Raw genomic sequence first — 13227 nt, 5'->3', positions numbered from 1 at the left:
TTTTGAAGCAGGCGGCTCAGGTGTGTGTCTTTGAAGAGGGGCGCAGTCGCTATTTCGGGGTAGAATTCCTCGGACAAATCTTGAGGGCGAGTGCGCTCGGGGGAGTGAGGCGAAGTCGCGAAGGAAAAATAAGGTAAAGTGGGAATGAAACGTGAGAGATGAATGTGAGATGTAGTTGGGGTTGTGAGTGTAGAATGAATGCAGTTTTTATAGGATTTAAGTTGCTAAAATGAATCGGGAAGTTACCCAAAAAGTTTTAAGGCAATTGCCAAAAATAATAAAATTTCTAAAATCGAAAATGGAAACAACCCATATTCTTTATTCCAAAACAAACCTAATATCTTTTAGGTTGAATTTAGGTTAGATACTTCCTAATTTATCGAGATTTCATCCTAACACAATATCTATTTATAGTGATGCCCATATCGGCAATATTCTCAACCCTCACTCCAAAACAACGTCTGAAAATAGATGATCATATAACGAATTATGTTAGGCTAAATAATACCACCCCCAAACAATTCGGGATGGTGGGATTAATGATAAGAACAACGCATAATTTGAAATTAACCAACTTATATTAAAATTGAATTCCAAATAACATACGACAACCAAATTCAAATTTAATTATTGAACTAATCCTTTTACATCCGTACTAAATAAAAACAAATACAATAAAACAAATCAACTCATTAGATCCATAAACCACTCGCTGCTAGTAGTGGAATACGCTCGAGAAGTAAATGGCCCTTGGGCTTCCGATGGGCCAGAGCCATCCGTCTTGCGGCGACGACACTCGTGCCTCACAGACTGCTCCTCCAAAGAAGAACCCCCCTGGGGTGGAAAATGTGCAAGCATGTCGTCTCGGAACTGGCACTGAGCGTCCATCTCAGCCCTCGTCTGTTCCCACCGCTCATCCTCGCGCCGGGCACGAGTCTCGAAGTTATGATACATGGTAGTGTGCCGAGTTCGGAGGCCTTCACAAATAGTATTAAGACAACGCATGCCACGGTGAATCACAACCATACGTTCTGCATCCGACCTACACCTCTCCAAGGCATCGGCATCAAAACATGTCGTGTCATCCTCATCCTCCGAGTCACTCTCCTCGACTACCCTCTCTTCAGGCAACCTCCAAACTTTCTAGATACACTCCGTATAAATATGATGATTTTGGTGCTCCTTCAGGTAAATTCTATCAGACCTCGGAGTTGCTCTCAAGGTTATCATGATCTTCGTTATCAAAACAGGGAGAGGTGCAATACTCTTTCCAACTCCCATAATCATGTTACGCAAAAACTCCAAAATATAGAACTCATACTTCTGCTCCTGGAGTATCCATAGAACGTGAAGGCAGTTCAGACCGATATCACTGACTTTCTCCTTCCCTATGACATTCCTACCAATCCACTGAGCTACAGCCAGCTGGTTGGTTTGGAGAGACGACTGGCGAACATAATGCGAGCTCGCATTGTAGTTCCCTTCCGCAACAGTCGCGTTCATCAAAGGTTCTACAGCAATAAACTGGGAATCCTATAATGTGGCATCGAGATGGTGTCTAGGTGGAATGCCTAAAATCTCATCCAACAACCCAGTAGTAACCTCTCTCCTCCTCCCAGCCACCTTAACAAAAATTCGATCCCCATTCAACTCCCTTGTCCTATAAAACTCTCGGACCAAATCTTCGTGGTAAAAATCATTTGTCGAGTAACACAAGCCACTCCAGTCTCTCCTAACCATCTCGTCACCATAAAACAGCGCGAAGTGGTCGGCAGTAAAAGCGTGCTCCGGCAATATCCGACGTCTTTGAGCCATTGGAGTTTTTATAAGATGTATGGGTTTGAATAAGGTAGGGGACTTGTTTTGAAACTCCCTAACTAAAAATAATGGCAGGAGGCGCGGTGGTGGTGGTGGTAGTAGAAATTTTTGAATTTTTGGTGGTGTTTGGTTGTTTAAGTTGGTGGAGGTGGTGGTGGTTGTAGCTAGGAGAAGATTTGGGGTGGGTTTTAACTTTGGGAGTGGGTGTATTTAGGTTTCTTATTTTTTTTTAGGTTAGGTTTTTGAAGCTTTGATGTTTGGTAATGGCAGTTTGGAGAATGGAATCGTGACTGTTGGTGTGAAGGAAAGAGACGACGCGTGTCTTTGCGACGTGCGTCATGGGTTCGCCCAAGCCCAAGCCCACTTGATTTTCGGATTTTGATTTTTCGATATTTCGAACAACTTCAAACTTAAATTGCCGCTTTGTTACCAGGCCGATTTTTGCGAATGAGGTATGGAAATGATCAGGAGAGAATTTCCAATCCAATGATCCATAAAATGCTCTAGTCCAACCATTGGTGACATGTAAGAAGATGAAAAATGCCTCGAAGTGCGTGCATGACGTAAGTTATGCGAACGAATGAAATCTAATTTCATAGATAATGTCAACCCGAATCGTAATACAATTAATCGGTCTAAACAACACAACTGGAGAGTTGAATAATCCAGGATGGAATGAACACCCCACCCCCAAACAAATTTTAGACACACAGTTGAGAAAATTTGTTTTAAAAAGTGGGCCTTTTAAAGTCAGATTCCCGAGACTTCTTAACTTACTATGTTTGTGATTTTAACAATTTTTTATTTTTTTATATTTAATGAATAAAATTTAATATAAGAAAACAAGAAAGCATTAAATGCATAATTCACACCATAGAGGGACATGACTCAAAACCCGAGAAAACATGCAAGAGTGGAAAATGTGAATTATGTTAAACGTGGACTTAGGATCCGGTACTTACAGCCACACACTCCATAGGGAGGGCCCGGTTACCTTAATGGTGTACTTACCAATATATGGAAATGAAAGGAAGTACACCAATGAAAAAGGTCAGTCCTCATAGACAGGATCCTGTAAAAGGACTTCCTCTACATCAGGAGACAATAGCTCGTGAAAATGTTTCAACCGTTGGCCATTTACTTGAAAGGTATTGTTGTCCTTGGGATTTACCAAGGTGATTGCCCCGTAAGGGGTGACTTCAGTAACCGGAAAAGGACCAGTCCAACGGGTTTCTAATTTCCCTGAAAAAATATGTAGACAAGAATTGTAAAGTAAGACCTTTTGACCTACTGATAAATGATAAAAAGATAATAGTTTACCTACGAAATGAATGATAAAACTCAAAACGTAAGTAAACTAAAACTTATACGTGCCTATATTTATCAAAGATTTCTACTCTCAATCCTATGAGATATAGTGGAGTAGATGATTCGTTCCACTCCTAGTCTTTCCGCATGCTGTGTTCTCTACGTATAAATAATTTTCTTAAAGTCTAATGAGAGATTTACGAATGATAACTAGACTAGATGCAACTACCCACAAGATGCAACTAGTCGACTATTTGAACAACTATGGGAATGCTACGTCGATTCTGTGATAAGGAGTTAGAGGGGGATGAATTCCACCTTAACTCGACTTAATCCTACTAAATCTAATCGTCAGAATCCAATCGCCATGAGAACAATCTGGTTACTCCTAATCCCTAATTACACATGGCATTTCTACCAATTTATAACTAGCATGTGAACGATTACACCCATTCTCATGGTGAACTAATCATTTCTAGAGTAGAAAGGAAATTACGACGACTCTACGATAATCGGAATCAAGCTTTCATCAAGGCTTCTCAACCCCTTCAAATGGAGGTTTGGCCGAGAATCATCACGCTATCATTCCCAATGGAATTCAAACAAGACATTATATAAAGATTAAAACTTTGCTTGTTTAAACTCAATTCAAAACTACTCATGCAATAATTGAATTAAACTAATAATGACAAATAATTGAATCTAAGAATTTAACTAAATAAGTAAATGGAACATGAAACTAGATTACCAAGAACACTATTTTATTAATCTAATGAATAATAAAACAATGATTCAAATACTAAATTAATAATCTACTTTGTTCTAAAGTAATTAATTAAACATGAAACTAGATCTAAAACAAGATATGAAAAACTAATTAATTAACTAATTGAACTTCTAAAACTAATTAATGGAGGCTAACTAATCTAGGTCTAACTATCTACCATTAACAAAGAGTCAAGCTATTGTTTTTATACTTTTAGATCCAAAAATCGTGCATGGGCTTGGAGCCATGTTTTGGGTCAGAGAATCAGGCCCAAAACCCAATTCTTTCAGTCGAAAAAGGCCTCTTCAGCTGCAGTTGGCTTCAACAGACTTTTCGTCCACTTTTGCTCCTCTGATTGGGTCAAGGATTAGACCATTGGAAAGCTTTTTCGGAGCCGGTCGTTTTGACATAAGTTAGGCCCAATTCCGAGGTCTGAGTCCAAACATACGGCCTTCAGAAGTTCTGCTGACTTTGAGTGCTGTTTCTGCCCGCGTCGACTTTTCTACTTTTGACCGGGATTTAGAAAGGCTTTGTCTTCTTGAATCTTGGCCTTTAATCACAGAACTCCTTAGCAACCGACCTTTGCTCCTATATCTCGCTAAAGTGGCACATTTCTGCACATAGTGAACTTTGAAGCCTGAAATGCATAAAAAACACGTAATCAGTATTAACTCTTAATTATTACTCACATAATTGGTCTAAAAGTATGACTGTTACAGGGTTAAAACTACAGTTTTGGGCTCTTATCAAACCACCCCTAAACAGCATAATAATCAATCATCTATGATATAAATATATATACTATGAGTAATACTATGAAATGCCTAGCAGGTTCGTTTATGAAAACTCGGAATAGCGTCCTTAAGTAGGTCCTCACACAAATGTCAAGACAACACTCTGATTTTTCCACTCAATTTTCGCTACTCCAATGTGCAGTGGGCACACTTTACCTTACAATCTCAATGACAACAAGGAAGCCGTGAGTCGATCAAACACATCTGCCACTTACTATCACACTAACCTATTCCTAATTGAGCTAGAGGTCTTTATTAGGTGTTGCGGGGATTAGGAGATGGTTTAAGAAGGAAGGAAACGGATATTCAAAAAGGACAAGTATGAGATAATAGAGTCTTCATATTATGTAACTAGAGAAAACCTTGTTATTTACTTTTGCTTCTACACTTTGTTTCCATCCTTAGCCATATTTTTCTTTTTCTTTTCTTTGGCTTTTGACTCCCTTTTATTCTATTTTTGGAGTTTTTATTTATTTCTATTTTTTTTTCCTTTCCTTTGGATGGAAACTTCTTTTCTTTATTTTCTGAAGCAATTAACTAACTTTTGTTTACACAGGTTTTTCTCTTCTTTTTTCTTTGTCATTCTATTATCAGACTTATCTAAATTGGGTAGGTTGAATTTTTTATTTTGTTTTGTTTTGTAACAGGGTAAAGGATTTGTGGTTTATGTAAGGCTAAAGAAAGGCTCAGAGGGGCGACTAGCGGAAAATAATTCATAGGTTTGAATTTCTGGCTATATCGATCCAAAGAGGGCCTAAATTCTCGCTTAGGATATGGCATAGTGATCAAGCAAGTGGACGTGTGATATCTCTATCCGGATTTTACTTCTCCCTTGTGTCATTTCTCAAATGTTTCGCTCATATAAGGCTTTAGGCTATATTCTCACAGGATATGTAGAATAAGTACTCTAGCCTAGATTTCAAAACTTTTCGCTAACAATCATAGATACTCATGTAATCTATTTATAGATAGATGCAAAGATTATTACCTACATATTAACCTAAGTTTCTAAAAATTATTCTAATGCAAAAGCTACGTGAGACTTCTAGATTATTAAGAGCATAAAGAAGGAAAACAATACCAATATTCCTAAGTGTATAGCATGAAGTTATTTATTTATATTTTTAAATTTTTGAAATTTTAACTAAAAAACAAGTGCATATTATACCTATTTATATCCTAACAGATGCCTTAATTACACGTGTTTCTATGCCCCCCCCCCCCCCAAACAAGAAGCATGCTTTGTCCTCAAGGCAGTTAAATAAAGAGGGTAGAAAAAAAATACCATGGAAACGCGTGAAATTCTGGAACATCTGCAAAACAAGGTTAAAACATACTAATATAAAAACTGACGCAACTCTATAAGAGTTCCACCCATTATGGGGTTAACAAGAATCAAATTGCTTGGGACAAGCGGACACTAACTAGAATTACAACTTACCTTATCTCCGCTTTTATTCATCATCCCGCTCATCTTCTTCTTCTATAAAGAAGTGAGGTTCCTTTAAATCTGCCATGCCATGATAATTTGCCGGGCTTTCGCCATTTATCATCTATTATTGCTAACCTATTAAAGCCACTTGAACCGGACGGGGTGTAGGGTGCAACGATGAGGTTGTATCCTCCACCCTTGCCAAGTCATTATATGAAAAGATCGAATAATACTATTGGTGGGTCGCATGAAATGCGATTGTGCGACCATAATCCAATCCGTGAAGCGTGTACAAAAACGGGATAGAAACATAGCATAATACGGAAATTAGAAGCGGGCATAAGAAGGTACTTATGCCTCATGCTATGGGCTTGAGCTAAACTAAACATCAAAGGTTCGGGAAGGTCATGGCACATCGTCCCGTGGCTAAAAGCAAGGAAGGATTACCGCAAGTGGCATCATTCACAGAAGAAAAATGCCATTCCCCTAAAATGTTTAGCATGATCCAAAACATAACAGTTCCTATGTTCATGGACAGGCTACCAAAGGCAACGTTATAGTCCCCTTGGTCCTCGATATGGAAAATGCCTGCCCCATACGACTCATGCAAAAACTCATAAGTGTAGACATACATATTATCTACCCAATAGCACCATGGGTCTTGTATTTCAGCGGACATAGCAAGTCCAAGAACAAATGCTAGCAAGAACCTGGTAATTTCCATTGGTTCATCATCAATGTTGATGGAGAACACTTGTTCTCCATCTGGTCTCTCAAAGAAAATGCAGTTATCGTAAAAATAAGATGCTAGTGTTGGAGAATAAAGTTCAATTGAGTCTTACCATAAGCGGTTCCCGGCCCACGTATGTGATCGCCTCCGCGAAACCAAGCACCATAAGTAGTGCTTTGGAACAAATCTTCGAAAGACTATTCCGGCATTATTGTAGGAGATGTCATCTCAAAACGATGCACTGGAATAGCTGCAAATGATCCGGGAACAACCATGAAAACTGGAAATTTTTGTGTTTACGGAGGTCGTATGCGAGTGCGCTCCACTTGGGCGCAGTGCTCGATGATTTTTGAGTTCCAAAGTGTTTGGCCTTGAAGTCGCTCACCTTGGAAAATAATGTGCGCTCTGTGCAAAATTTCGACAAATGGTAGAGTGCGAAAGCGCTCCTCCGGGGAACGCAGGTGGGCTCAGGAGTCTCGATTCGTGAAAAATGAGACGAAACGTGGGAAACGTGGGAGTAAAAGGGGAGTGATGGAAGTTAGGTGTAGTGTGGGTTGTGAGTGTAGAATGAATGAAGTTTATAAAGGTTTTAAGTTGCTAAAACGGATCGGGAAGTTGCCAAAATTTTTTACGGCAGTTTCCGGAAATACTAAAATTTCCAAACCCGAAAACAGAAACAACTCATATTCTTGATTCTAAAACAACCCTAGTATCTTTTAGGTTGAATTTAGGATAGAATCTACCTATTTTATCGAGATTTCATCCTACCATGATATTTATTCATAGATCGCCCTAATCGGCCATATTCTCACCCGACTCGAAATAACTTCTAAAAACGAGGGTCATATAAAAATCATGCTGGAATAGATAACACCACCCCCAAACAATTTGGGAAGGTGGGATCAATATTAAACAACCACGCACAATGAAAATAACGACATTATATTAATATTGGCATTAAATGCCCTTTTACTAGAAAATCCAAATTACGGAATTAAAACTTACATTAAAATAACTAACAATAATAAAACTACAAATAAACATCATCAAGCTATACTATCCCTAAACACGTCGGTACTGGTAGCGGAGGGCACACGCTCAGGAGATGGCTCCTGAGCTCCCGATGGGCCAGCACCATTCATCTTTCGGGGACGACGCTCGTGTCTCGATGCTGTATCCTCAGAAGGAGAATCCCCTTGAGGTGGGAAGCGTGCAAGCATATCGCCCGAACCGGCGGCGAAGCTTATAGCTCAGTCCTCATCTGTTCCCACCGCTCATCCTCTCGCTGGGTACGGATCTCGAAGTTATGGTGGATAGTAGCCTGTCGAGTCCGGAGGTCTTCGCAGATAGTGTTGAGTGAACGCATGCCACGATGAATCACAGCCATGCGTTCTGCATTTGACCAACACCTCTCCAAGGCATCAGCATCAAAACAAGTCAAGTCCTCCTCATCTTTCGAGTCATTCTCATTTCCACCATCCTCCTCGTCCTCTACCCGATCCTCAGGCGACCTCCAAACTCATTGGACACAATCCTTATAAATACGAGGATTTCGGTGTAGGGTGAGGTAAATCCTATAAGACGTCGGAGCTGCTCTCAACTTCAGCATGATCTTGGTTATCAAAACATGAAGAGGTGCAATAGACTTCCCTACTCCCCTAATCATGTTAAGCAAAAACTCCAAGATCTGAGAACTTCGTACTTACGCTCTGGAGTATCCATAAAATGTGGAGGCGATTCGGACCGATGTCGTGACCTTCTCCTTCCCTAGGGCGTTCCCAACCAATCCACCTGAAGCTGACCCCGTTGGTTTGGTTCGAGGATGCTTGGTGAACACAATGCGAGCTTCGCATTGTAGTTCCCCTTCGATGCTTATCCACGTTCATCAACGGCTCGACCCCATTATATTAGGACTCCTGTAACGTGGCATCCAGATGGATTCTAGGTGGAATGCCTAGAATCTCAGCCAACAACCCAGCAGTTACTTCCTTCCTCCTCTTCGCCACCGTAACAAAAATTCTACTCCCCTCCAACTCCCTCGTGTTGTAAAACCGTCGGACTAAGTCTTCGTGGTAAAAGGCTTCGGTCGAGTACCACAAGCTATTCCAGTCTCTACTAATCATTTCGTCACCGTAGAACGGCGTGAAGTGGTTGCCAGTAAATGCTTGCTCCGGCAAAATTCGACGTTGTTGAGCCATTGGAGTTTGAACTGATTTGGGGTTTGTAGAAGGAGTAGGAAGCAATGAGGAACAACCTCACTGGAACAACAATGGTGGTGGTGCGGTGGTGGATCGGCAGTCCAATTTTTTTTATTTTTCGGTGGTTTTTCATGATTTAAATTGGTGGAGGTGGTGGTGGAAAGATTTTAGAGAAGATTGGAAGTTGATTTGAACTGTGGGCGTGGGTTAGTTTTGTTTTCTTTTTAATTTTATTTTTTAGGTTTGGGTTTGAACCTTTGTGGTTGTTAATGGCGGTTTGGAAGTGAAGAACGTGACTGTTGGTGCGAAGGTAAGGGGCGCAGGTGCGCGCGGGTTGGGTCCAAGCCCAATTCGAATTTTTCGATTTTTTGCGCAACTTCAAACTAATATTGCCGCTTCGTTACCGGTCCGATTTTTGCGAATGAGATATGGAAATGATCAGGAGAGAATTTCCAATCCAATGATCCATAAAACACTCTATTTTGACCGTGGATGACATATAAGATAGTGGAAAACGCCTCAAAATGCGTGCATGACGTAAGTTATGCGAACGAATGAACTCTAAATTCATAGATTATGTCAATCCGAATCGAAATACAATTAAACGGCCTAAGCAACTCTAATGTGACATCAAACATTCGAGGACGGAAACACGAACACCCCACCCCCAAACAAATTTTTTACAACAGAGTTTAGAAAATTTGTTTTTTAAGTGGGTCTTTTAAAGTCAGATTCCCGAGACTTCCTAGATTACTATGTTTTTATTTTATTATATATATATATATATATATATATATATTTTTTTACTTTTATAAGGAAAAACAATAATGAATAAGGACATAATTCACTCCATAGAGAAACATGACTAAAAAATCTGAGAAAACATGCAAGAGTGGAAAACGTGAATTATGTTAAATGTGGACTTAGGATCCGGTACTTACAGCCACACACTCCATAGGGAGGGCCCGGTTACCTTAATGGTGCACTCACAAATATATGTAAATGAAAGGAAATGCACCAAACACAAAAGTTGAGTCGTTTATAGTCAGATACTCGAGACTTTATCTAAACATATGTATGAACATGCAATTTATCATATATCAACAACCGAAATAGTTGGGAATCATTCCATAAATAAATATCACAGAAAACATATCCAAACACAATCAAGCACCAAGATTTCCTATGACGCAACCTAGTGAAATGAAAGCAAAGTCGGATAACCCTATAACATAACCTAGCATGCACCTTCTTTTTCATTTTTGAACGAGAGGGTGTCCTAGTGAATAAGTGTGGAAAAGTGAATAGTTGTGGAAGATATGGTGGATATGGATAAGTTGTAGAAGGAAAGCATGTAAACAATGAGGATGTGGGTTTAGCACAAAACTCATTCATGGTGTAGGTAGGGACTGTCTCAAGTCTGAAAATGAAGGTGTCAAATGGTTTATCCTTCTGAAGTATTTGTTTACTATGTGGATTTAAAAAATTATGAAGCACAGGAGAAACAAAAGGATCAAGTGCAAACTCGAGATTCCTTTGAAAGGGTGGAAGGAGGGGAGTCGAGGTGGATGTTGTGCAAAGTAGTTCTTGATAGGGTGAATCATCACCTGCTCTAAGAAACTCCTTGAATTCCTCATCTAGATTGGTCATATCCACATTACTATGGTAGTCCTCTATATCTATGAGAAAGTCATCTATCTCGTCGTCATCCATAATATGTGTATCGACTAGTGTAGGGATGAAAATGTTGGAGTCTGAACTTCCAAAGGAAAGAAATTTGGGCATATGATTATCAGGGAACGTGTTGTTGAAATAATCTCGAGCGAAGCTCTCGATCATGCTAACCTCTCCATCCATAGGCGAATCGGGTAAATGTGTCTTTGTTTTAAAAACATTTACTTCAACAAACAAGATGGCCAAAAGACATGGACATCGAACCATGCGACAATTAATGAGCATTGGCGGTTTGCCCGGGATAGGGCGCCCTAAGATGATTGGGACAGAGTTGTTAGCGACTTACGTATCGAGGATGACAAAATCAGCCGGATAGTAGAAATCCTGAACTTTACCAAAGACATTTTCGACCACACCCTTAGGATACTTAATAGACCGATCGACTAATTGCAACGCGTCATTTTAGTAGGTTGCATCTCGTCTAGACCTATTTGTCTATACAAATAAAACGGGAGTAAGTTAACACTAGCCCCCGTGTCTAATAAGCGTCGTCGTATAGAAATATCTTAAGGTGCATTATGCTGATAGGACTGACCAGTGGTCGTTGTACTTAACAATTCCATTATGTTGAGATAGAGTTGGGAATTATTACATAAAAAAGTCTTTTGGTATATTGGTCTTAGGCCTAGTAGTACACAACTCCTTAAGAAACTTAGCATGGTGTGGTAGCTTTTTAATAGCTTCGAGGAAGGGAAGGTTTATAGTTAGATTCTTGAAAACGTCCCTAATCTCCTCATAATTTGTATCCCTAGTTAACATGGGTAATTTTTGTGGAAACGATGGTTTCTCTCTATATTTAGCAATGGTATCACCTGGATGTTTAACATTGGCTTTCTGTTTCTTAGGTTGTGTTGTAACTGGTACCTCTATAGTGGTAGGCTCTTCAGTTTCTATTTCGGTATATAGTAAAATAGCAGGTGTAGGGGTTATTGGTGGGGTAACTATAGGCATAGTTACTTTGTTATCAACCACTCTGTTAGAACGGAGAGTGGTGATGGCATTTAGCTCACCTACATTTTCATATTCATTACTAGTATTATCGGTTACCTCAAAGGCTGTGTTTGTTGTTTTAGGATTAGGTATTGTGTGACCTGGAAACACACCTTTGGGTTGGGCTTTATCTTGGGCCAACTGTTGGCTTAAATTATTAACGGATTATAGAAGCTGTTGGTTAGATTGAGCCATGGTTTGGAAAAGTTTTTGGCTCACTTGTATGAAGGTGTCAAGAGGATCCGGTTGTGTGGGTGTAGTAGTCACGGGTGGTGTGGCTGGAACTATCTCGCGTACATTATTTATGGGCGGATTTTTATAGTTATTATTTACCGGAATGATACCTCTATTAGCATTATAATTATTATAACAACCTTGACCTTGTGCTTGACCTTGTCGAGGTTGCACTTGGTTGTTATAATTATTATAATTACCCTGACCTTGTCCTTGTCGTGGTGGAGCTTGGATAAAACTATGCGTTAGCCTAACATATTGATTATTGTACCCTGGAGGTGTGACGTGTTGGTTATTTCTCCAACCGAAGTTGGGATTTTGTCTCCACGGGGCGTTAGATTCACTATTAATGGAAGAAGCCTGTTCATAGGCTATAGGACAGTGGAAGTCGGGATGCTCAGGGCTCCAACAGAAACTACATGGATTTGAATTTACATTCATGACGGGGATAGGCTTTTGTTGAACAGAAATGGCATCTACCTTTTTAGTGAGTGATTCGATTAGAGTTTTATGCTCGGGATCGTGTTTAATTTCAAACATACCGGTGGCCTTAACTGTATTAGAAGAACTAGCGGAGCGGTGGATATCATCACTACCCCGGTTGTTATTTTCGCTTAGTTTGATCCTCTAAAAATTTATAAGCCTCTCGGAGGCTCCTTTGCTTAAGAAACTACCCCATTCATTATGTCAAGGACTTCTTTATGGTGGTGTAGAAGTCCTTTGAAAAAAGGCACGAACTAACGTGTCTTCTTTAAGCTAGGTTATGATGTGGACACTCTATAAGGAGATCGGTGAAACGATTCCAAGCCTCTGAAAATGATTCATGAGGATTTTGTCGAAAGAAATAAATCTTGGAAAGCATCTCATCCGTCTTTAGGGGTAGGTAAAAATGTTCCATAAACAGCGGAACAAGTTTAGCCCACGAGTCCACAGAATTAGGCGTTTGGGCAGTTAACCAAGACGCCGCCTTATCGGCTAAAGTGAAAGGGAATACCCTCAGTTTAATTTGTTCCGCACCAACCGTAGGATGGTGGAATGTTGTTATGACTTGTTCAATCCTATGCATGTGCTGATAAGGTTTTTCATGGTCTAAACCATGAAAAATGGGTAACAAATTAAAAATATTTGGGGGGATTCGGAAATCCCCCACTGGGTCTACTAGAACGATGCAAGATTTGGGGCTATCGCTCAAGACTTTGTAGAAGTCAGAGAGAGGAGTCTCT

The 13227-nt window shown here is 39.9% G+C and overlaps 1 non-coding gene across 1 annotated transcript; it reads left to right on the top strand.

Annotated features, from left to right (window-relative positions):
- The first annotated feature begins 12762 nt into the window (after positions 1-12762).
- LOC147503495 (small nucleolar RNA R71) lies at positions 12763-12866 on the top strand. The gene has a single exon (XR_015194071.1). It is a non-coding gene; the product is annotated as a small nucleolar RNA R71 (small nucleolar RNA).
- Positions 12867-13227: the final 361 nt, after the last annotated feature.

This window comes from Coptis chinensis, chromosome 4 (assembly GCF_015680905.1).
Source record: "Coptis chinensis isolate HL-2020 chromosome 4, ASM1568090v1, whole genome shotgun sequence".
NCBI classification, from domain to species: domain Eukaryota; kingdom Viridiplantae; phylum Streptophyta; class Magnoliopsida; order Ranunculales; family Ranunculaceae; genus Coptis; species Coptis chinensis.
This window is presented reverse-complemented; position numbering and strand designations above follow the sequence as displayed.